Genomic DNA, 16,418 nt, shown 5'->3' on the forward strand with positions numbered 1-16,418 from the left:
AATAGGCGTAACTTTCTCATACGGACTCGGAATCAGGCAAATGATATATCCACGGACATCTACAGAAAATGTTACATCCGATTCTCCGCAGCTCTCGCCCAAGGAGCGGCACAACACGAGGGACGCAGCGGCGCGAGTCAAAAGAGGGGAGAGAGAGACGACAAAAAGGAGGGATGCAACACGAGGACTTCCCAGGAGGTCACCCATCCTAGTACTACTCTCGCCCAAGCACGCTTAACTTCGGAGTTCTGATGGGATCCGGTGCTTTAGTGCTGGTATGATCGCATCCGATATGTCTAGGCGTCATTCGGATGTCATTTCTTAAAATAGGCGTAACTTTCTCATACGGACTCGGAATCAGGCAAATGATATATCCACGGACATCTACAGAAAATGTTACATCCGATTCTCCGCAGCTCTCGCCCAAGGAGCGGCACAACACGAGGGACGCAGCGGCGCGAGTCAAAAGAGGGGAGAGAGAGACGACAAAAAGGAGGGATGCAACACGAGGACTTCCCAGGAGGTCACCCATCCTAGTACTACTCTCGCCCAAGCACGCTTAACTTCGGAGTTCTGATGGGATCCGGTGCTTTAGTGCTGGTATGATCGCATCCGATATGTCTAGGCGTCATTCGGATGTCATTTCTTAAAATAGGCGTAACTTTCTCATACGGACTCGGAATCAGGCAAATGATATATCCACGGACATCTACAGAAAATGTTACATCCGATTCTCCGCAGCTCTCGCCCAAGGAGCGGCACAACACGAGGGACGCAGCGGCGCGAGTCAAAAGAGGGGAGAGAGAGACGACAAAAAGGAGGGATGCAACACGAGGACTTCCCAGGAGGTCACCCATCCTAGTACTACTCTCGCCCAAGCACGCTTAACTTCGGAGTTCTGATGGGATCCGGTGCTTTAGTGCTGGTATGATCGCATCCGATATGTCTAGGCGTCATTCGGATGTCATTTCTTAAAATAGGCGTAACTTTCTCATACGGACTCGGAATCAGGCAAATGATATATCCACGGACATCTACAGAAAATGTTACATCCGATTCTCCGCAGCTCTCGCCCAAGGAGCGGCACAACACGAGGGACGCAGCGGCGCGAGTCAAAAGAGGGGAGAGAGAGACGACAAAAAGGAGGGATGCAACACGAGGACTTCCCAGGAGGTCACCCATCCTAGTACTACTCTCGCCCAAGCACGCTTAACTTCGGAGTTCTGATGGGATCCGGTGCTTTAGTGCTGGTATGATCGCATCCGATATGTCTAGGCGTCATTCGGATGTCATTTCTTAAAATAGGCGTAACTTTCTCATACGGACTCGGAATCAGGCAAATGATATATCCACGGACATCTACAGAAAATGTTACATCCGATTCTCCGCAGCTCTCGCCCAAGGAGCGGCACAACACGAGGGACGCAGCGGCGCGAGTCAAAAGAGGGGAGAGAGAGACGACAAAAAGGAGGGATGCAACACGAGGACTTCCCAGGAGGTCACCCATCCTAGTACTACTCTCGCCCAAGCACGCTTAACTTCGGAGTTCTGATGGGATCCGGTGCTTTAGTGCTGGTATGATCGCATCCGATATGTCTAGGCGTCATTCGGATGTCATTTCTTAAAATAGGCGTAACTTTCTCATACGGACTCGGAATCAGGCAAATGATATATCCACGGACATCTACAGAAAATGTTACATCCGATTCTCCGCAGCTCTCGCCCAAGGAGCGGCACAACACGAGGGACGCAGCGGCGCGAGTCAAAAGAGGGGAGAGAGAGACGACAAAAAGGAGGGATGCAACACGAGGACTTCCCAGGAGGTCACCCATCCTAGTACTACTCTCGCCCAAGCACGCTTAACTTCGGAGTTCTGATGGGATCCGGTGCTTTAGTGCTGGTATGATCGCATCCGATATGTCTAGGCGTCATTCGGATGTCATTTCTTAAAATAGGCGTAACTTTCTCATACGGACTCGGAATCAGGCAAATGATATATCCACGGACATCTACAGAAAATGTTACATCCGATTCTCCGCAGCTCTCGCCCAAGGAGCGGCACAACACGAGGGACGCAGCGGCGCGAGTCAAAAGAGGGGAGAGAGAGACGACAAAAAGGAGGGATGCAACACGAGGACTTCCCAGGAGGTCACCCATCCTAGTACTACTCTCGCCCAAGCACGCTTAACTTCGGAGTTCTGATGGGATCCGGTGCTTTAGTGCTGGTATGATCGCATCCGATATGTCTAGGCGTCATTCGGATGTCATTTCTTAAAATAGGCGTAACTTTCTCATACGGACTCGGAATCAGGCAAATGATATATCCACGGACATCTACAGAAAATGTTACATCCGATTCTCCGCAGCTCTCGCCCAAGGAGCGGCACAACACGAGGGACGCAGCGGCGCGAGTCAAAAGAGGGGAGAGAGAGACGACAAAAAGGAGGGATGCAACACGAGGACTTCCCAGGAGGTCACCCATCCTAGTACTACTCTCGCCCAAGCACGCTTAACTTCGGAGTTCTGATGGGATCCGGTGCTTTAGTGCTGGTATGATCGCATCCGATATGTCTAGGCGTCATTCGGATGTCATTTCTTAAAATAGGCGTAACTTTCTCATACGGACTCGGAATCAGGCAAATGATATATCCACGGACATCTACAGAAAATGTTACATCCGATTCTCCGCAGCTCTCGCCCAAGGAGCGGCACAACACGAGGGACGCAGCGGCGCGAGTCAAAAGAGGGGAGAGAGAGACGACAAAAAGGAGGGATGCAACACGAGGACTTCCCAGGAGGTCACCCATCCTAGTACTACTCTCGCCCAAGCACGCTTAACTTCGGAGTTCTGATGGGATCCGGTGCTTTAGTGCTGGTATGATCGCATCCGATATGTCTAGGCGTCATTCGGATGTCATTTCTTAAAATAGGCGTAACTTTCTCATACGGACTCGGAATCAGGCAAATGATATATCCACGGACATCTACAGAAAATGTTACATCCGATTCTCCGCAGCTCTCGCCCAAGGAGCGGCACAACACGAGGGACGCAGCGGCGCGAGTCAAAAGAGGGGAGAGAGAGACGACAAAAAGGAGGGATGCAACACGAGGACTTCCCAGGAGGTCACCCATCCTAGTACTACTCTCGCCCAAGCACGCTTAACTTCGGAGTTCTGATGGGATCCGGTGCTTTAGTGCTGGTATGATCGCATCCGATATGTCTAGGCGTCATTCGGATGTCATTTCTTAAAATAGGCGTAACTTTCTCATACGGACTCGGAATCAGGCAAATGATATATCCACGGACATCTACAGAAAATGTTACATCCGATTCTCCGCAGCTCTCGCCCAAGGAGCGGCACAACACGAGGGACGCAGCGGCGCGAGTCAAAAGAGGGGAGAGAGAGACGACAAAAAGGAGGGATGCAACACGAGGACTTCCCAGGAGGTCACCCATCCTAGTACTACTCTCGCCCAAGCACGCTTAACTTCGGAGTTCTGATGGGATCCGGTGCTTTAGTGCTGGTATGATCGCATCCGATATGTCTAGGCGTCATTCGGATGTCATTTCTTAAAATAGGCGTAACTTTCTCATACGGACTCGGAATCAGGCAAATGATATATCCACGGACATCTACAGAAAATGTTACATCCGATTCTCCGCAGCTCTCGCCCAAGGAGCGGCACAACACGAGGGACGCAGCGGCGCGAGTCAAAAGAGGGGAGAGAGAGACGACAAAAAGGAGGGATGCAACACGAGGACTTCCCAGGAGGTCACCCATCCTAGTACTACTCTCGCCCAAGCACGCTTAACTTCGGAGTTCTGATGGGATCCGGTGCTTTAGTGCTGGTATGATCGCATCCGATATGTCTAGGCGTCATTCGGATGTCATTTCTTAAAATAGGCGTAACTTTCTCATACGGACTCGGAATCAGGCAAATGATATATCCACGGACATCTACAGAAAATGTTACATCCGATTCTCCGCAGCTCTCGCCCAAGGAGCGGCACAACACGAGGGACGCAGCGGCGCGAGTCAAAAGAGGGGAGAGAGAGACGACAAAAAGGAGGGATGCAACACGAGGACTTCCCAGGAGGTCACCCATCCTAGTACTACTCTCGCCCAAGCACGCTTAACTTCGGAGTTCTGATGGGATCCGGTGCTTTAGTGCTGGTATGATCGCATCCGATATGTCTAGGCGTCATTCGGATGTCATTTCTTAAAATAGGCGTAACTTTCTCATACGGACTCGGAATCAGGCAAATGATATATCCACGGACATCTACAGAAAATGTTACATCCGATTCTCCGCAGCTCTCGCCCAAGGAGCGGCACAACACGAGGGACGCAGCGGCGCGAGTCAAAAGAGGGGAGAGAGAGACGACAAAAAGGAGGGATGCAACACGAGGACTTCCCAGGAGGTCACCCATCCTAGTACTACTCTCGCCCAAGCACGCTTAACTTCGGAGTTCTGATGGGATCCGGTGCTTTAGTGCTGGTATGATCGCATCCGATATGTCTAGGCGTCATTCGGATGTCATTTCTTAAAATAGGCGTAACTTTCTCATACGGACTCGGAATCAGGCAAATGATATATCCACGGACATCTACAGAAAATGTTACATCCGATTCTCCGCAGCTCTCGCCCAAGGAGCGGCACAACACGAGGGACGCAGCGGCGCGAGTCAAAAGAGGGGAGAGAGAGACGACAAAAAGGAGGGATGCAACACGAGGACTTCCCAGGAGGTCACCCATCCTAGTACTACTCTCGCCCAAGCACGCTTAACTTCGGAGTTCTGATGGGATCCGGTGCTTTAGTGCTGGTATGATCGCATCCGATATGTCTAGGCGTCATTCGGATGTCATTTCTTAAAATAGGCGTAACTTTCTCATACGGACTCGGAATCAGGCAAATGATATATCCACGGACATCTACAGAAAATGTTACATCCGATTCTCCGCAGCTCTCGCCCAAGGAGCGGCACAACACGAGGGACGCAGCGGCGCGAGTCAAAAGAGGGGAGAGAGAGACGACAAAAAGGAGGGATGCAACACGAGGACTTCCCAGGAGGTCACCCATCCTAGTACTACTCTCGCCCAAGCACGCTTAACTTCGGAGTTCTGATGGGATCCGGTGCTTTAGTGCTGGTATGATCGCATCCGATATGTCTAGGCGTCATTCGGATGTCATTTCTTAAAATAGGCGTAACTTTCTCATACGGACTCGGAATCAGGCAAATGATATATCCACGGACATCTACAGAAAATGTTACATCCGATTCTCCGCAGCTCTCGCCCAAGGAGCGGCACAACACGAGGGACGCAGCGGCGCGAGTCAAAAGAGGGGAGAGAGAGACGACAAAAAGGAGGGATGCAACACGAGGACTTCCCAGGAGGTCACCCATCCTAGTACTACTCTCGCCCAAGCACGCTTAACTTCGGAGTTCTGATGGGATCCGGTGCTTTAGTGCTGGTATGATCGCATCCGATATGTCTAGGCGTCATTCGGATGTCATTTCTTAAAATAGGCGTAACTTTCTCATACGGACTCGGAATCAGGCAAATGATATATCCACGGACATCTACAGAAAATGTTACATCCGATTCTCCGCAGCTCTCGCCCAAGGAGCGGCACAACACGAGGGACGCAGCGGCGCGAGTCAAAAGAGGGGAGAGAGAGACGACAAAAAGGAGGGATGCAACACGAGGACTTCCCAGGAGGTCACCCATCCTAGTACTACTCTCGCCCAAGCACGCTTAACTTCGGAGTTCTGATGGGATCCGGTGCTTTAGTGCTGGTATGATCGCATCCGATATGTCTAGGCGTCATTCGGATGTCATTTCTTAAAATAGGCGTAACTTTCTCATACGGACTCGGAATCAGGCAAATGATATATCCACGGACATCTACAGAAAATGTTACATCCGATTCTCCGCAGCTCTCGCCCAAGGAGCGGCACAACACGAGGGACGCAGCGGCGCGAGTCAAAAGAGGGGAGAGAGAGACGACAAAAAGGAGGGATGCAACACGAGGACTTCCCAGGAGGTCACCCATCCTAGTACTACTCTCGCCCAAGCACGCTTAACTTCGGAGTTCTGATGGGATCCGGTGCTTTAGTGCTGGTATGATCGCATCCGATATGTCTAGGCGTCATTCGGATGTCATTTCTTAAAATAGGCGTAACTTTCTCATACGGACTCGGAATCAGGCAAATGATATATCCACGGACATCTACAGAAAATGTTACATCCGATTCTCCGCAGCTCTCGCCCAAGGAGCGGCACAACACGAGGGACGCAGCGGCGCGAGTCAAAAGAGGGGAGAGAGAGACGACAAAAAGGAGGGATGCAACACGAGGACTTCCCAGGAGGTCACCCATCCTAGTACTACTCTCGCCCAAGCACGCTTAACTTCGGAGTTCTGATGGGATCCGGTGCTTTAGTGCTGGTATGATCGCATCCGATATGTCTAGGCGTCATTCGGATGTCATTTCTTAAAATAGGCGTAACTTTCTCATACGGACTCGGAATCAGGCAAATGATATATCCACGGACATCTACAGAAAATGTTACATCCGATTCTCCGCAGCTCTCGCCCAAGGAGCGGCACAACACGAGGGACGCAGCGGCGCGAGTCAAAAGAGGGGAGAGAGAGACGACAAAAAGGAGGGATGCAACACGAGGACTTCCCAGGAGGTCACCCATCCTAGTACTACTCTCGCCCAAGCACGCTTAACTTCGGAGTTCTGATGGGATCCGGTGCTTTAGTGCTGGTATGATCGCATCCGATATGTCTAGGCGTCATTCGGATGTCATTTCTTAAAATAGGCGTAACTTTCTCATACGGACTCGGAATCAGGCAAATGATATATCCACGGACATCTACAGAAAATGTTACATCCGATTCTCCGCAGCTCTCGCCCAAGGAGCGGCACAACACGAGGGACGCAGCGGCGCGAGTCAAAAGAGGGGAGAGAGAGACGACAAAAAGGAGGGATGCAACACGAGGACTTCCCAGGAGGTCACCCATCCTAGTACTACTCTCGCCCAAGCACGCTTAACTTCGGAGTTCTGATGGGATCCGGTGCTTTAGTGCTGGTATGATCGCATCCGATATGTCTAGGCGTCATTCGGATGTCATTTCTTAAAATAGGCGTAACTTTCTCATACGGACTCGGAATCAGGCAAATGATATATCCACGGACATCTACAGAAAATGTTACATCCGATTCTCCGCAGCTCTCGCCCAAGGAGCGGCACAACACGAGGGACGCAGCGGCGCGAGTCAAAAGAGGGGAGAGAGAGACGACAAAAAGGAGGGATGCAACACGAGGACTTCCCAGGAGGTCACCCATCCTAGTACTACTCTCGCCCAAGCACGCTTAACTTCGGAGTTCTGATGGGATCCGGTGCTTTAGTGCTGGTATGATCGCATCCGATATGTCTAGGCGTCATTCGGATGTCATTTCTTAAAATAGGCGTAACTTTCTCATACGGACTCGGAATCAGGCAAATGATATATCCACGGACATCTACAGAAAATGTTACATCCGATTCTCCGCAGCTCTCGCCCAAGGAGCGGCACAACACGAGGGACGCAGCGGCGCGAGTCAAAAGAGGGGAGAGAGAGACGACAAAAAGGAGGGATGCAACACGAGGACTTCCCAGGAGGTCACCCATCCTAGTACTACTCTCGCCCAAGCACGCTTAACTTCGGAGTTCTGATGGGATCCGGTGCTTTAGTGCTGGTATGATCGCATCCGATATGTCTAGGCGTCATTCGGATGTCATTTCTTAAAATAGGCGTAACTTTCTCATACGGACTCGGAATCAGGCAAATGATATATCCACGGACATCTACAGAAAATGTTACATCCGATTCTCCGCAGCTCTCGCCCAAGGAGCGGCACAACACGAGGGACGCAGCGGCGCGAGTCAAAAGAGGGGAGAGAGAGACGACAAAAAGGAGGGATGCAACACGAGGACTTCCCAGGAGGTCACCCATCCTAGTACTACTCTCGCCCAAGCACGCTTAACTTCGGAGTTCTGATGGGATCCGGTGCTTTAGTGCTGGTATGATCGCATCCGATATGTCTAGGCGTCATTCGGATGTCATTTCTTAAAATAGGCGTAACTTTCTCATACGGACTCGGAATCAGGCAAATGATATATCCACGGACATCTACAGAAAATGTTACATCCGATTCTCCGCAGCTCTCGCCCAAGGAGCGGCACAACACGAGGGACGCAGCGGCGCGAGTCAAAAGAGGGGAGAGAGAGACGACAAAAAGGAGGGATGCAACACGAGGACTTCCCAGGAGGTCACCCATCCTAGTACTACTCTCGCCCAAGCACGCTTAACTTCGGAGTTCTGATGGGATCCGGTGCTTTAGTGCTGGTATGATCGCATCCGATATGTCTAGGCGTCATTCGGATGTCATTTCTTAAAATAGGCGTAACTTTCTCATACGGACTCGGAATCAGGCAAATGATATATCCACGGACATCTACAGAAAATGTTACATCCGATTCTCCGCAGCTCTCGCCCAAGGAGCGGCACAACACGAGGGACGCAGCGGCGCGAGTCAAAAGAGGGGAGAGAGAGACGACAAAAAGGAGGGATGCAACACGAGGACTTCCCAGGAGGTCACCCATCCTAGTACTACTCTCGCCCAAGCACGCTTAACTTCGGAGTTCTGATGGGATCCGGTGCTTTAGTGCTGGTATGATCGCATCCGATATGTCTAGGCGTCATTCGGATGTCATTTCTTAAAATAGGCGTAACTTTCTCATACGGACTCGGAATCAGGCAAATGATATATCCACGGACATCTACAGAAAATGTTACATCCGATTCTCCGCAGCTCTCGCCCAAGGAGCGGCACAACACGAGGGACGCAGCGGCGCGAGTCAAAAGAGGGGAGAGAGAGACGACAAAAAGGAGGGATGCAACACGAGGACTTCCCAGGAGGTCACCCATCCTAGTACTACTCTCGCCCAAGCACGCTTAACTTCGGAGTTCTGATGGGATCCGGTGCTTTAGTGCTGGTATGATCGCATCCGATATGTCTAGGCGTCATTCGGATGTCATTTCTTAAAATAGGCGTAACTTTCTCATACGGACTCGGAATCAGGCAAATGATATATCCACGGACATCTACAGAAAATGTTACATCCGATTCTCCGCAGCTCTCGCCCAAGGAGCGGCACAACACGAGGGACGCAGCGGCGCGAGTCAAAAGAGGGGAGAGAGAGACGACAAAAAGGAGGGATGCAACACGAGGACTTCCCAGGAGGTCACCCATCCTAGTACTACTCTCGCCCAAGCACGCTTAACTTCGGAGTTCTGATGGGATCCGGTGCTTTAGTGCTGGTATGATCGCATCCGATATGTCTAGGCGTCATTCGGATGTCATTTCTTAAAATAGGCGTAACTTTCTCATACGGACTCGGAATCAGGCAAATGATATATCCACGGACATCTACAGAAAATGTTACATCCGATTCTCCGCAGCTCTCGCCCAAGGAGCGGCACAACACGAGGGACGCAGCGGCGCGAGTCAAAAGAGGGGAGAGAGAGACGACAAAAAGGAGGGATGCAACACGAGGACTTCCCAGGAGGTCACCCATCCTAGTACTACTCTCGCCCAAGCACGCTTAACTTCGGAGTTCTGATGGGATCCGGTGCTTTAGTGCTGGTATGATCGCATCCGATATGTCTAGGCGTCATTCGGATGTCATTTCTTAAAATAGGCGTAACTTTCTCATACGGACTCGGAATCAGGCAAATGATATATCCACGGACATCTACAGAAAATGTTACATCCGATTCTCCGCAGCTCTCGCCCAAGGAGCGGCACAACACGAGGGACGCAGCGGCGCGAGTCAAAAGAGGGGAGAGAGAGACGACAAAAAGGAGGGATGCAACACGAGGACTTCCCAGGAGGTCACCCATCCTAGTACTACTCTCGCCCAAGCACGCTTAACTTCGGAGTTCTGATGGGATCCGGTGCTTTAGTGCTGGTATGATCGCATCCGATATGTCTAGGCGTCATTCGGATGTCATTTCTTAAAATAGGCGTAACTTTCTCATACGGACTCGGAATCAGGCAAATGATATATCCACGGACATCTACAGAAAATGTTACATCCGATTCTCCGCAGCTCTCGCCCAAGGAGCGGCACAACACGAGGGACGCAGCGGCGCGAGTCAAAAGAGGGGAGAGAGAGACGACAAAAAGGAGGGATGCAACACGAGGACTTCCCAGGAGGTCACCCATCCTAGTACTACTCTCGCCCAAGCACGCTTAACTTCGGAGTTCTGATGGGATCCGGTGCTTTAGTGCTGGTATGATCGCATCCGATATGTCTAGGCGTCATTCGGATGTCATTTCTTAAAATAGGCGTAACTTTCTCATACGGACTCGGAATCAGGCAAATGATATATCCACGGACATCTACAGAAAATGTTACATCCGATTCTCCGCAGCTCTCGCCCAAGGAGCGGCACAACACGAGGGACGCAGCGGCGCGAGTCAAAAGAGGGGAGAGAGAGACGACAAAAAGGAGGGATGCAACACGAGGACTTCCCAGGAGGTCACCCATCCTAGTACTACTCTCGCCCAAGCACGCTTAACTTCGGAGTTCTGATGGGATCCGGTGCTTTAGTGCTGGTATGATCGCATCCGATATGTCTAGGCGTCATTCGGATGTCATTTCTTAAAATAGGCGTAACTTTCTCATACGGACTCGGAATCAGGCAAATGATATATCCACGGACATCTACAGAAAATGTTACATCCGATTCTCCGCAGCTCTCGCCCAAGGAGCGGCACAACACGAGGGACGCAGCGGCGCGAGTCAAAAGAGGGGAGAGAGAGACGACAAAAAGGAGGGATGCAACACGAGGACTTCCCAGGAGGTCACCCATCCTAGTACTACTCTCGCCCAAGCACGCTTAACTTCGGAGTTCTGATGGGATCCGGTGCTTTAGTGCTGGTATGATCGCATCCGATATGTCTAGGCGTCATTCGGATGTCATTTCTTAAAATAGGCGTAACTTTCTCATACGGACTCGGAATCAGGCAAATGATATATCCACGGACATCTACAGAAAATGTTACATCCGATTCTCCGCAGCTCTCGCCCAAGGAGCGGCACAACACGAGGGACGCAGCGGCGCGAGTCAAAAGAGGGGAGAGAGAGACGACAAAAAGGAGGGATGCAACACGAGGACTTCCCAGGAGGTCACCCATCCTAGTACTACTCTCGCCCAAGCACGCTTAACTTCGGAGTTCTGATGGGATCCGGTGCTTTAGTGCTGGTATGATCGCATCCGATATGTCTAGGCGTCATTCGGATGTCATTTCTTAAAATAGGCGTAACTTTCTCATACGGACTCGGAATCAGGCAAATGATATATCCACGGACATCTACAGAAAATGTTACATCCGATTCTCCGCAGCTCTCGCCCAAGGAGCGGCACAACACGAGGGACGCAGCGGCGCGAGTCAAAAGAGGGGAGAGAGAGACGACAAAAAGGAGGGATGCAACACGAGGACTTCCCAGGAGGTCACCCATCCTAGTACTACTCTCGCCCAAGCACGCTTAACTTCGGAGTTCTGATGGGATCCGGTGCTTTAGTGCTGGTATGATCGCATCCGATATGTCTAGGCGTCATTCGGATGTCATTTCTTAAAATAGGCGTAACTTTCTCATACGGACTCGGAATCAGGCAAATGATATATCCACGGACATCTACAGAAAATGTTACATCCGATTCTCCGCAGCTCTCGCCCAAGGAGCGGCACAACACGAGGGACGCAGCGGCGCGAGTCAAAAGAGGGGAGAGAGAGACGACAAAAAGGAGGGATGCAACACGAGGACTTCCCAGGAGGTCACCCATCCTAGTACTACTCTCGCCCAAGCACGCTTAACTTCGGAGTTCTGATGGGATCCGGTGCTTTAGTGCTGGTATGATCGCATCCGATATGTCTAGGCGTCATTCGGATGTCATTTCTTAAAATAGGCGTAACTTTCTCATACGGACTCGGAATCAGGCAAATGATATATCCACGGACATCTACAGAAAATGTTACATCCGATTCTCCGCAGCTCTCGCCCAAGGAGCGGCACAACACGAGGGACGCAGCGGCGCGAGTCAAAAGAGGGGAGAGAGAGACGACAAAAAGGAGGGATGCAACACGAGGACTTCCCAGGAGGTCACCCATCCTAGTACTACTCTCGCCCAAGCACGCTTAACTTCGGAGTTCTGATGGGATCCGGTGCTTTAGTGCTGGTATGATCGCATCCGATATGTCTAGGCGTCATTCGGATGTCATTTCTTAAAATAGGCGTAACTTTCTCATACGGACTCGGAATCAGGCAAATGATATATCCACGGACATCTACAGAAAATGTTACATCCGATTCTCCGCAGCTCTCGCCCAAGGAGCGGCACAACACGAGGGACGCAGCGGCGCGAGTCAAAAGAGGGGAGAGAGAGACGACAAAAAGGAGGGATGCAACACGAGGACTTCCCAGGAGGTCACCCATCCTAGTACTACTCTCGCCCAAGCACGCTTAACTTCGGAGTTCTGATGGGATCCGGTGCTTTAGTGCTGGTATGATCGCATCCGATATGTCTAGGCGTCATTCGGATGTCATTTCTTAAAATAGGCGTAACTTTCTCATACGGACTCGGAATCAGGCAAATGATATATCCACGGACATCTACAGAAAATGTTACATCCGATTCTCCGCAGCTCTCGCCCAAGGAGCGGCACAACACGAGGGACGCAGCGGCGCGAGTCAAAAGAGGGGAGAGAGAGACGACAAAAAGGAGGGATGCAACACGAGGACTTCCCAGGAGGTCACCCATCCTAGTACTACTCTCGCCCAAGCACGCTTAACTTCGGAGTTCTGATGGGATCCGGTGCTTTAGTGCTGGTATGATCGCATCCGATATGTCTAGGCGTCATTCGGATGTCATTTCTTAAAATAGGCGTAACTTTCTCATACGGACTCGGAATCAGGCAAATGATATATCCACGGACATCTACAGAAAATGTTACATCCGATTCTCCGCAGCTCTCGCCCAAGGAGCGGCACAACACGAGGGACGCAGCGGCGCGAGTCAAAAGAGGGGAGAGAGAGACGACAAAAAGGAGGGATGCAACACGAGGACTTCCCAGGAGGTCACCCATCCTAGTACTACTCTCGCCCAAGCACGCTTAACTTCGGAGTTCTGATGGGATCCGGTGCTTTAGTGCTGGTATGATCGCATCCGATATGTCTAGGCGTCATTCGGATGTCATTTCTTAAAATAGGCGTAACTTTCTCATACGGACTCGGAATCAGGCAAATGATATATCCACGGACATCTACAGAAAATGTTACATCCGATTCTCCGCAGCTCTCGCCCAAGGAGCGGCACAACACGAGGGACGCAGCGGCGCGAGTCAAAAGAGGGGAGAGAGAGACGACAAAAAGGAGGGATGCAACACGAGGACTTCCCAGGAGGTCACCCATCCTAGTACTACTCTCGCCCAAGCACGCTTAACTTCGGAGTTCTGATGGGATCCGGTGCTTTAGTGCTGGTATGATCGCATCCGATATGTCTAGGCGTCATTCGGATGTCATTTCTTAAAATAGGCGTAACTTTCTCATACGGACTCGGAATCAGGCAAATGATATATCCACGGACATCTACAGAAAATGTTACATCCGATTCTCCGCAGCTCTCGCCCAAGGAGCGGCACAACACGAGGGACGCAGCGGCGCGAGTCAAAAGAGGGGAGAGAGAGACGACAAAAAGGAGGGATGCAACACGAGGACTTCCCAGGAGGTCACCCATCCTAGTACTACTCTCGCCCAAGCACGCTTAACTTCGGAGTTCTGATGGGATCCGGTGCTTTAGTGCTGGTATGATCGCATCCGATATGTCTAGGCGTCATTCGGATGTCATTTCTTAAAATAGGCGTAACTTTCTCATACGGACTCGGAATCAGGCAAATGATATATCCACGGACATCTACAGAAAATGTTACATCCGATTCTCCGCAGCTCTCGCCCAAGGAGCGGCACAACACGAGGGACGCAGCGGCGCGAGTCAAAAGAGGGGAGAGAGAGACGACAAAAAGGAGGGATGCAACACGAGGACTTCCCAGGAGGTCACCCATCCTAGTACTACTCTCGCCCAAGCACGCTTAACTTCGGAGTTCTGATGGGATCCGGTGCTTTAGTGCTGGTATGATCGCATCCGATATGTCTAGGCGTCATTCGGATGTCATTTCTTAAAATAGGCGTAACTTTCTCATACGGACTCGGAATCAGGCAAATGATATATCCACGGACATCTACAGAAAATGTTACATCCGATTCTCCGCAGCTCTCGCCCAAGGAGCGGCACAACACGAGGGACGCAGCGGCGCGAGTCAAAAGAGGGGAGAGAGAGACGACAAAAAGGAGGGATGCAACACGAGGACTTCCCAGGAGGTCACCCATCCTAGTACTACTCTCGCCCAAGCACGCTTAACTTCGGAGTTCTGATGGGATCCGGTGCTTTAGTGCTGGTATGATCGCATCCGATATGTCTAGGCGTCATTCGGATGTCATTTCTTAAAATAGGCGTAACTTTCTCATACGGACTCGGAATCAGGCAAATGATATATCCACGGACATCTACAGAAAATGTTACATCCGATTCTCCGCAGCTCTCGCCCAAGGAGCGGCACAACACGAGGGACGCAGCGGCGCGAGTCAAAAGAGGGGAGAGAGAGACGACAAAAAGGAGGGATGCAACACGAGGACTTCCCAGGAGGTCACCCATCCTAGTACTACTCTCGCCCAAGCACGCTTAACTTCGGAGTTCTGATGGGATCCGGTGCTTTAGTGCTGGTATGATCGCATCCGATATGTCTAGGCGTCATTCGGATGTCATTTCTTAAAATAGGCGTAACTTTCTCATACGGACTCGGAATCAGGCAAATGATATATCCACGGACATCTACAGAAAATGTTACATCCGATTCTCCGCAGCTCTCGCCCAAGGAGCGGCACAACACGAGGGACGCAGCGGCGCGAGTCAAAAGAGGGGAGAGAGAGACGACAAAAAGGAGGGATGCAACACGAGGACTTCCCAGGAGGTCACCCATCCTAGTACTACTCTCGCCCAAGCACGCTTAACTTCGGAGTTCTGATGGGATCCGGTGCTTTAGTGCTGGTATGATCGCATCCGATATGTCTAGGCGTCATTCGGATGTCATTTCTTAAAATAGGCGTAACTTTCTCATACGGACTCGGAATCAGGCAAATGATATATCCACGGACATCTACAGAAAATGTTACATCCGATTCTCCGCAGCTCTCGCCCAAGGAGCGGCACAACACGAGGGACGCAGCGGCGCGAGTCAAAAGAGGGGAGAGAGAGACGACAAAAAGGAGGGATGCAACACGAGGACTTCCCAGGAGGTCACCCATCCTAGTACTACTCTCGCCCAAGCACGCTTAACTTCGGAGTTCTGATGGGATCCGGTGCTTTAGTGCTGGTATGATCGCATCCGATATGTCTAGGCGTCATTCGGATGTCATTTCTTAAAATAGGCGTAACTTTCTCATACGGACTCGGAATCAGGCAAATGATATATCCACGGACATCTACAGAAAATGTTACATCCGATTCTCCGCAGCTCTCGCCCAAGGAGCGGCACAACACGAGGGACGCAGCGGCGCGAGTCAAAAGAGGGGAGAGAGAGACGACAAAAAGGAGGGATGCAACACGAGGACTTCCCAGGAGGTCACCCATCCTAGTACTACTCTCGCCCAAGCACGCTTAACTTCGGAGTTCTGATGGGATCCGGTGCTTTAGTGCTGGTATGATCGCATCCGATATGTCTAGGCGTCATTCGGATGTCATTTCTTAAAATAGGCGTAACTTTCTCATACGGACTCGGAATCAGGCAAATGATATATCCACGGACATCTACAGAAAATGTTACATCCGATTCTCCGCAGCTCTCGCCCAAGGAGCGGCACAACACGAGGGACGCAGCGGCGCGAGTCAAAAGAGGGGAGAGAGAGACGACAAAAAGGAGGGATGCAACACGAGGACTTCCCAGGAGGTCACCCATCCTAGTACTACTCTCGCCCAAGCACGCTTAACTTCGGAGTTCTGATGGGATCCGGTGCTTTAGTGCTGGTATGATCGCATCCGATATGTCTAGGCGTCATTCGGATGTCATTTCTTAAAATAGGCGTAACTTTCTCATACGGACTCGGAATCAGGCAAATGATATATCCACGGACATCTACAGAAAATGTTACATCCGATTCTCCGCAGCTCTCGCCCAAGGAGCGGCACAACACGAGGGACGCAGCGGCGCGAGTCAAAAGAGGGGAGAGAGAGACGACAAAAAG

The 16,418-nt window shown here is 51.1% G+C and overlaps 50 non-coding genes across 50 annotated transcripts; all 50 read right to left on the reverse strand.

Annotated features, from left to right (window-relative positions):
* Positions 1-170: 170 nt before the first annotated feature.
* LOC127759032 (5S ribosomal RNA) lies at positions 171-289 on the reverse strand. The gene has a single exon (XR_008014350.1). It is a non-coding gene; the product is annotated as a 5S ribosomal RNA (ribosomal RNA).
* A 206-nt stretch (positions 290-495) lies between these two features.
* Positions 496-614, reverse strand: LOC127759033 (5S ribosomal RNA). The gene has a single exon (XR_008014351.1). It is a non-coding gene; the product is annotated as a 5S ribosomal RNA (ribosomal RNA).
* Positions 615-820: 206 nt separating this feature from the next.
* On the reverse strand, positions 821-939 carry LOC127759034 (5S ribosomal RNA). The gene has a single exon (XR_008014352.1). It is a non-coding gene; the product is annotated as a 5S ribosomal RNA (ribosomal RNA).
* A 206-nt stretch (positions 940-1,145) lies between these two features.
* Positions 1,146-1,264, reverse strand: LOC127759035 (5S ribosomal RNA). Its single transcript, XR_008014353.1, has one exon. It is a non-coding gene; the product is annotated as a 5S ribosomal RNA (ribosomal RNA).
* Positions 1,265-1,470: 206 nt separating this feature from the next.
* On the reverse strand, positions 1,471-1,589 carry LOC127759036 (5S ribosomal RNA). The gene has a single exon (XR_008014354.1). It is a non-coding gene; the product is annotated as a 5S ribosomal RNA (ribosomal RNA).
* A 206-nt stretch (positions 1,590-1,795) lies between these two features.
* LOC127759037 (5S ribosomal RNA) lies at positions 1,796-1,914 on the reverse strand. Its single transcript, XR_008014355.1, has one exon. It is a non-coding gene; the product is annotated as a 5S ribosomal RNA (ribosomal RNA).
* Positions 1,915-2,120: 206 nt separating this feature from the next.
* Positions 2,121-2,239, reverse strand: LOC127759038 (5S ribosomal RNA). Its single transcript, XR_008014356.1, has one exon. It is a non-coding gene; the product is annotated as a 5S ribosomal RNA (ribosomal RNA).
* Positions 2,240-2,445: 206 nt separating this feature from the next.
* LOC127759039 (5S ribosomal RNA) lies at positions 2,446-2,564 on the reverse strand. Its single transcript, XR_008014357.1, has one exon. It is a non-coding gene; the product is annotated as a 5S ribosomal RNA (ribosomal RNA).
* Positions 2,565-2,770: 206 nt separating this feature from the next.
* On the reverse strand, positions 2,771-2,889 carry LOC127759042 (5S ribosomal RNA). Its single transcript, XR_008014359.1, has one exon. It is a non-coding gene; the product is annotated as a 5S ribosomal RNA (ribosomal RNA).
* A 206-nt stretch (positions 2,890-3,095) lies between these two features.
* Positions 3,096-3,214, reverse strand: LOC127759043 (5S ribosomal RNA). Its single transcript, XR_008014360.1, has one exon. It is a non-coding gene; the product is annotated as a 5S ribosomal RNA (ribosomal RNA).
* Positions 3,215-3,420: 206 nt separating this feature from the next.
* LOC127759044 (5S ribosomal RNA) lies at positions 3,421-3,539 on the reverse strand. Its single transcript, XR_008014361.1, has one exon. It is a non-coding gene; the product is annotated as a 5S ribosomal RNA (ribosomal RNA).
* Positions 3,540-3,745: 206 nt separating this feature from the next.
* On the reverse strand, positions 3,746-3,864 carry LOC127759045 (5S ribosomal RNA). Its single transcript, XR_008014362.1, has one exon. It is a non-coding gene; the product is annotated as a 5S ribosomal RNA (ribosomal RNA).
* A 206-nt stretch (positions 3,865-4,070) lies between these two features.
* On the reverse strand, positions 4,071-4,189 carry LOC127759046 (5S ribosomal RNA). Its single transcript, XR_008014363.1, has one exon. It is a non-coding gene; the product is annotated as a 5S ribosomal RNA (ribosomal RNA).
* Positions 4,190-4,395: 206 nt separating this feature from the next.
* On the reverse strand, positions 4,396-4,514 carry LOC127759048 (5S ribosomal RNA). Its single transcript, XR_008014364.1, has one exon. It is a non-coding gene; the product is annotated as a 5S ribosomal RNA (ribosomal RNA).
* A 206-nt stretch (positions 4,515-4,720) lies between these two features.
* On the reverse strand, positions 4,721-4,839 carry LOC127759049 (5S ribosomal RNA). The gene has a single exon (XR_008014365.1). It is a non-coding gene; the product is annotated as a 5S ribosomal RNA (ribosomal RNA).
* A 206-nt stretch (positions 4,840-5,045) lies between these two features.
* LOC127759050 (5S ribosomal RNA) lies at positions 5,046-5,164 on the reverse strand. The gene has a single exon (XR_008014366.1). It is a non-coding gene; the product is annotated as a 5S ribosomal RNA (ribosomal RNA).
* A 206-nt stretch (positions 5,165-5,370) lies between these two features.
* On the reverse strand, positions 5,371-5,489 carry LOC127759051 (5S ribosomal RNA). Its single transcript, XR_008014367.1, has one exon. It is a non-coding gene; the product is annotated as a 5S ribosomal RNA (ribosomal RNA).
* A 206-nt stretch (positions 5,490-5,695) lies between these two features.
* On the reverse strand, positions 5,696-5,814 carry LOC127759052 (5S ribosomal RNA). Its single transcript, XR_008014368.1, has one exon. It is a non-coding gene; the product is annotated as a 5S ribosomal RNA (ribosomal RNA).
* A 206-nt stretch (positions 5,815-6,020) lies between these two features.
* Positions 6,021-6,139, reverse strand: LOC127759054 (5S ribosomal RNA). Its single transcript, XR_008014370.1, has one exon. It is a non-coding gene; the product is annotated as a 5S ribosomal RNA (ribosomal RNA).
* Positions 6,140-6,345: 206 nt separating this feature from the next.
* Positions 6,346-6,464, reverse strand: LOC127759055 (5S ribosomal RNA). Its single transcript, XR_008014371.1, has one exon. It is a non-coding gene; the product is annotated as a 5S ribosomal RNA (ribosomal RNA).
* Positions 6,465-6,670: 206 nt separating this feature from the next.
* On the reverse strand, positions 6,671-6,789 carry LOC127759056 (5S ribosomal RNA). The gene has a single exon (XR_008014372.1). It is a non-coding gene; the product is annotated as a 5S ribosomal RNA (ribosomal RNA).
* A 206-nt stretch (positions 6,790-6,995) lies between these two features.
* Positions 6,996-7,114, reverse strand: LOC127759057 (5S ribosomal RNA). The gene has a single exon (XR_008014373.1). It is a non-coding gene; the product is annotated as a 5S ribosomal RNA (ribosomal RNA).
* A 206-nt stretch (positions 7,115-7,320) lies between these two features.
* On the reverse strand, positions 7,321-7,439 carry LOC127759058 (5S ribosomal RNA). The gene has a single exon (XR_008014374.1). It is a non-coding gene; the product is annotated as a 5S ribosomal RNA (ribosomal RNA).
* Positions 7,440-7,645: 206 nt separating this feature from the next.
* Positions 7,646-7,764, reverse strand: LOC127759059 (5S ribosomal RNA). The gene has a single exon (XR_008014375.1). It is a non-coding gene; the product is annotated as a 5S ribosomal RNA (ribosomal RNA).
* Positions 7,765-7,970: 206 nt separating this feature from the next.
* Positions 7,971-8,089, reverse strand: LOC127759060 (5S ribosomal RNA). The gene has a single exon (XR_008014376.1). It is a non-coding gene; the product is annotated as a 5S ribosomal RNA (ribosomal RNA).
* Positions 8,090-8,295: 206 nt separating this feature from the next.
* Positions 8,296-8,414, reverse strand: LOC127759061 (5S ribosomal RNA). Its single transcript, XR_008014377.1, has one exon. It is a non-coding gene; the product is annotated as a 5S ribosomal RNA (ribosomal RNA).
* A 206-nt stretch (positions 8,415-8,620) lies between these two features.
* On the reverse strand, positions 8,621-8,739 carry LOC127759062 (5S ribosomal RNA). The gene has a single exon (XR_008014378.1). It is a non-coding gene; the product is annotated as a 5S ribosomal RNA (ribosomal RNA).
* A 206-nt stretch (positions 8,740-8,945) lies between these two features.
* Positions 8,946-9,064, reverse strand: LOC127759064 (5S ribosomal RNA). Its single transcript, XR_008014379.1, has one exon. It is a non-coding gene; the product is annotated as a 5S ribosomal RNA (ribosomal RNA).
* A 206-nt stretch (positions 9,065-9,270) lies between these two features.
* LOC127759066 (5S ribosomal RNA) lies at positions 9,271-9,389 on the reverse strand. Its single transcript, XR_008014381.1, has one exon. It is a non-coding gene; the product is annotated as a 5S ribosomal RNA (ribosomal RNA).
* A 206-nt stretch (positions 9,390-9,595) lies between these two features.
* Positions 9,596-9,714, reverse strand: LOC127759067 (5S ribosomal RNA). Its single transcript, XR_008014382.1, has one exon. It is a non-coding gene; the product is annotated as a 5S ribosomal RNA (ribosomal RNA).
* A 206-nt stretch (positions 9,715-9,920) lies between these two features.
* Positions 9,921-10,039, reverse strand: LOC127759068 (5S ribosomal RNA). Its single transcript, XR_008014383.1, has one exon. It is a non-coding gene; the product is annotated as a 5S ribosomal RNA (ribosomal RNA).
* A 206-nt stretch (positions 10,040-10,245) lies between these two features.
* Positions 10,246-10,364, reverse strand: LOC127759069 (5S ribosomal RNA). Its single transcript, XR_008014384.1, has one exon. It is a non-coding gene; the product is annotated as a 5S ribosomal RNA (ribosomal RNA).
* Positions 10,365-10,570: 206 nt separating this feature from the next.
* On the reverse strand, positions 10,571-10,689 carry LOC127759070 (5S ribosomal RNA). The gene has a single exon (XR_008014385.1). It is a non-coding gene; the product is annotated as a 5S ribosomal RNA (ribosomal RNA).
* A 206-nt stretch (positions 10,690-10,895) lies between these two features.
* Positions 10,896-11,014, reverse strand: LOC127759071 (5S ribosomal RNA). Its single transcript, XR_008014386.1, has one exon. It is a non-coding gene; the product is annotated as a 5S ribosomal RNA (ribosomal RNA).
* A 206-nt stretch (positions 11,015-11,220) lies between these two features.
* Positions 11,221-11,339, reverse strand: LOC127759072 (5S ribosomal RNA). Its single transcript, XR_008014387.1, has one exon. It is a non-coding gene; the product is annotated as a 5S ribosomal RNA (ribosomal RNA).
* A 206-nt stretch (positions 11,340-11,545) lies between these two features.
* LOC127759073 (5S ribosomal RNA) lies at positions 11,546-11,664 on the reverse strand. Its single transcript, XR_008014388.1, has one exon. It is a non-coding gene; the product is annotated as a 5S ribosomal RNA (ribosomal RNA).
* A 206-nt stretch (positions 11,665-11,870) lies between these two features.
* Positions 11,871-11,989, reverse strand: LOC127759074 (5S ribosomal RNA). The gene has a single exon (XR_008014389.1). It is a non-coding gene; the product is annotated as a 5S ribosomal RNA (ribosomal RNA).
* A 206-nt stretch (positions 11,990-12,195) lies between these two features.
* On the reverse strand, positions 12,196-12,314 carry LOC127759075 (5S ribosomal RNA). The gene has a single exon (XR_008014390.1). It is a non-coding gene; the product is annotated as a 5S ribosomal RNA (ribosomal RNA).
* A 206-nt stretch (positions 12,315-12,520) lies between these two features.
* Positions 12,521-12,639, reverse strand: LOC127759077 (5S ribosomal RNA). The gene has a single exon (XR_008014392.1). It is a non-coding gene; the product is annotated as a 5S ribosomal RNA (ribosomal RNA).
* Positions 12,640-12,845: 206 nt separating this feature from the next.
* LOC127759078 (5S ribosomal RNA) lies at positions 12,846-12,964 on the reverse strand. Its single transcript, XR_008014393.1, has one exon. It is a non-coding gene; the product is annotated as a 5S ribosomal RNA (ribosomal RNA).
* A 206-nt stretch (positions 12,965-13,170) lies between these two features.
* Positions 13,171-13,289, reverse strand: LOC127759080 (5S ribosomal RNA). The gene has a single exon (XR_008014394.1). It is a non-coding gene; the product is annotated as a 5S ribosomal RNA (ribosomal RNA).
* A 206-nt stretch (positions 13,290-13,495) lies between these two features.
* LOC127759081 (5S ribosomal RNA) lies at positions 13,496-13,614 on the reverse strand. The gene has a single exon (XR_008014395.1). It is a non-coding gene; the product is annotated as a 5S ribosomal RNA (ribosomal RNA).
* Positions 13,615-13,820: 206 nt separating this feature from the next.
* Positions 13,821-13,939, reverse strand: LOC127759082 (5S ribosomal RNA). The gene has a single exon (XR_008014396.1). It is a non-coding gene; the product is annotated as a 5S ribosomal RNA (ribosomal RNA).
* A 206-nt stretch (positions 13,940-14,145) lies between these two features.
* Positions 14,146-14,264, reverse strand: LOC127759083 (5S ribosomal RNA). Its single transcript, XR_008014397.1, has one exon. It is a non-coding gene; the product is annotated as a 5S ribosomal RNA (ribosomal RNA).
* A 206-nt stretch (positions 14,265-14,470) lies between these two features.
* LOC127759084 (5S ribosomal RNA) lies at positions 14,471-14,589 on the reverse strand. The gene has a single exon (XR_008014398.1). It is a non-coding gene; the product is annotated as a 5S ribosomal RNA (ribosomal RNA).
* Positions 14,590-14,795: 206 nt separating this feature from the next.
* Positions 14,796-14,914, reverse strand: LOC127759085 (5S ribosomal RNA). The gene has a single exon (XR_008014400.1). It is a non-coding gene; the product is annotated as a 5S ribosomal RNA (ribosomal RNA).
* A 206-nt stretch (positions 14,915-15,120) lies between these two features.
* LOC127759086 (5S ribosomal RNA) lies at positions 15,121-15,239 on the reverse strand. The gene has a single exon (XR_008014401.1). It is a non-coding gene; the product is annotated as a 5S ribosomal RNA (ribosomal RNA).
* A 206-nt stretch (positions 15,240-15,445) lies between these two features.
* On the reverse strand, positions 15,446-15,564 carry LOC127759087 (5S ribosomal RNA). Its single transcript, XR_008014402.1, has one exon. It is a non-coding gene; the product is annotated as a 5S ribosomal RNA (ribosomal RNA).
* A 206-nt stretch (positions 15,565-15,770) lies between these two features.
* Positions 15,771-15,889, reverse strand: LOC127759089 (5S ribosomal RNA). Its single transcript, XR_008014404.1, has one exon. It is a non-coding gene; the product is annotated as a 5S ribosomal RNA (ribosomal RNA).
* A 206-nt stretch (positions 15,890-16,095) lies between these two features.
* LOC127759090 (5S ribosomal RNA) lies at positions 16,096-16,214 on the reverse strand. Its single transcript, XR_008014406.1, has one exon. It is a non-coding gene; the product is annotated as a 5S ribosomal RNA (ribosomal RNA).
* Between the last annotated feature and the right edge of the window lie 204 nt (positions 16,215-16,418).

This window comes from Oryza glaberrima, unplaced genomic scaffold (assembly GCF_000147395.1).
Source record: "Oryza glaberrima unplaced genomic scaffold, OglaRS2 ChrUN-Ctg39, whole genome shotgun sequence".
NCBI lineage: Eukaryota > Viridiplantae > Streptophyta > Magnoliopsida > Poales > Poaceae > Oryza > Oryza glaberrima.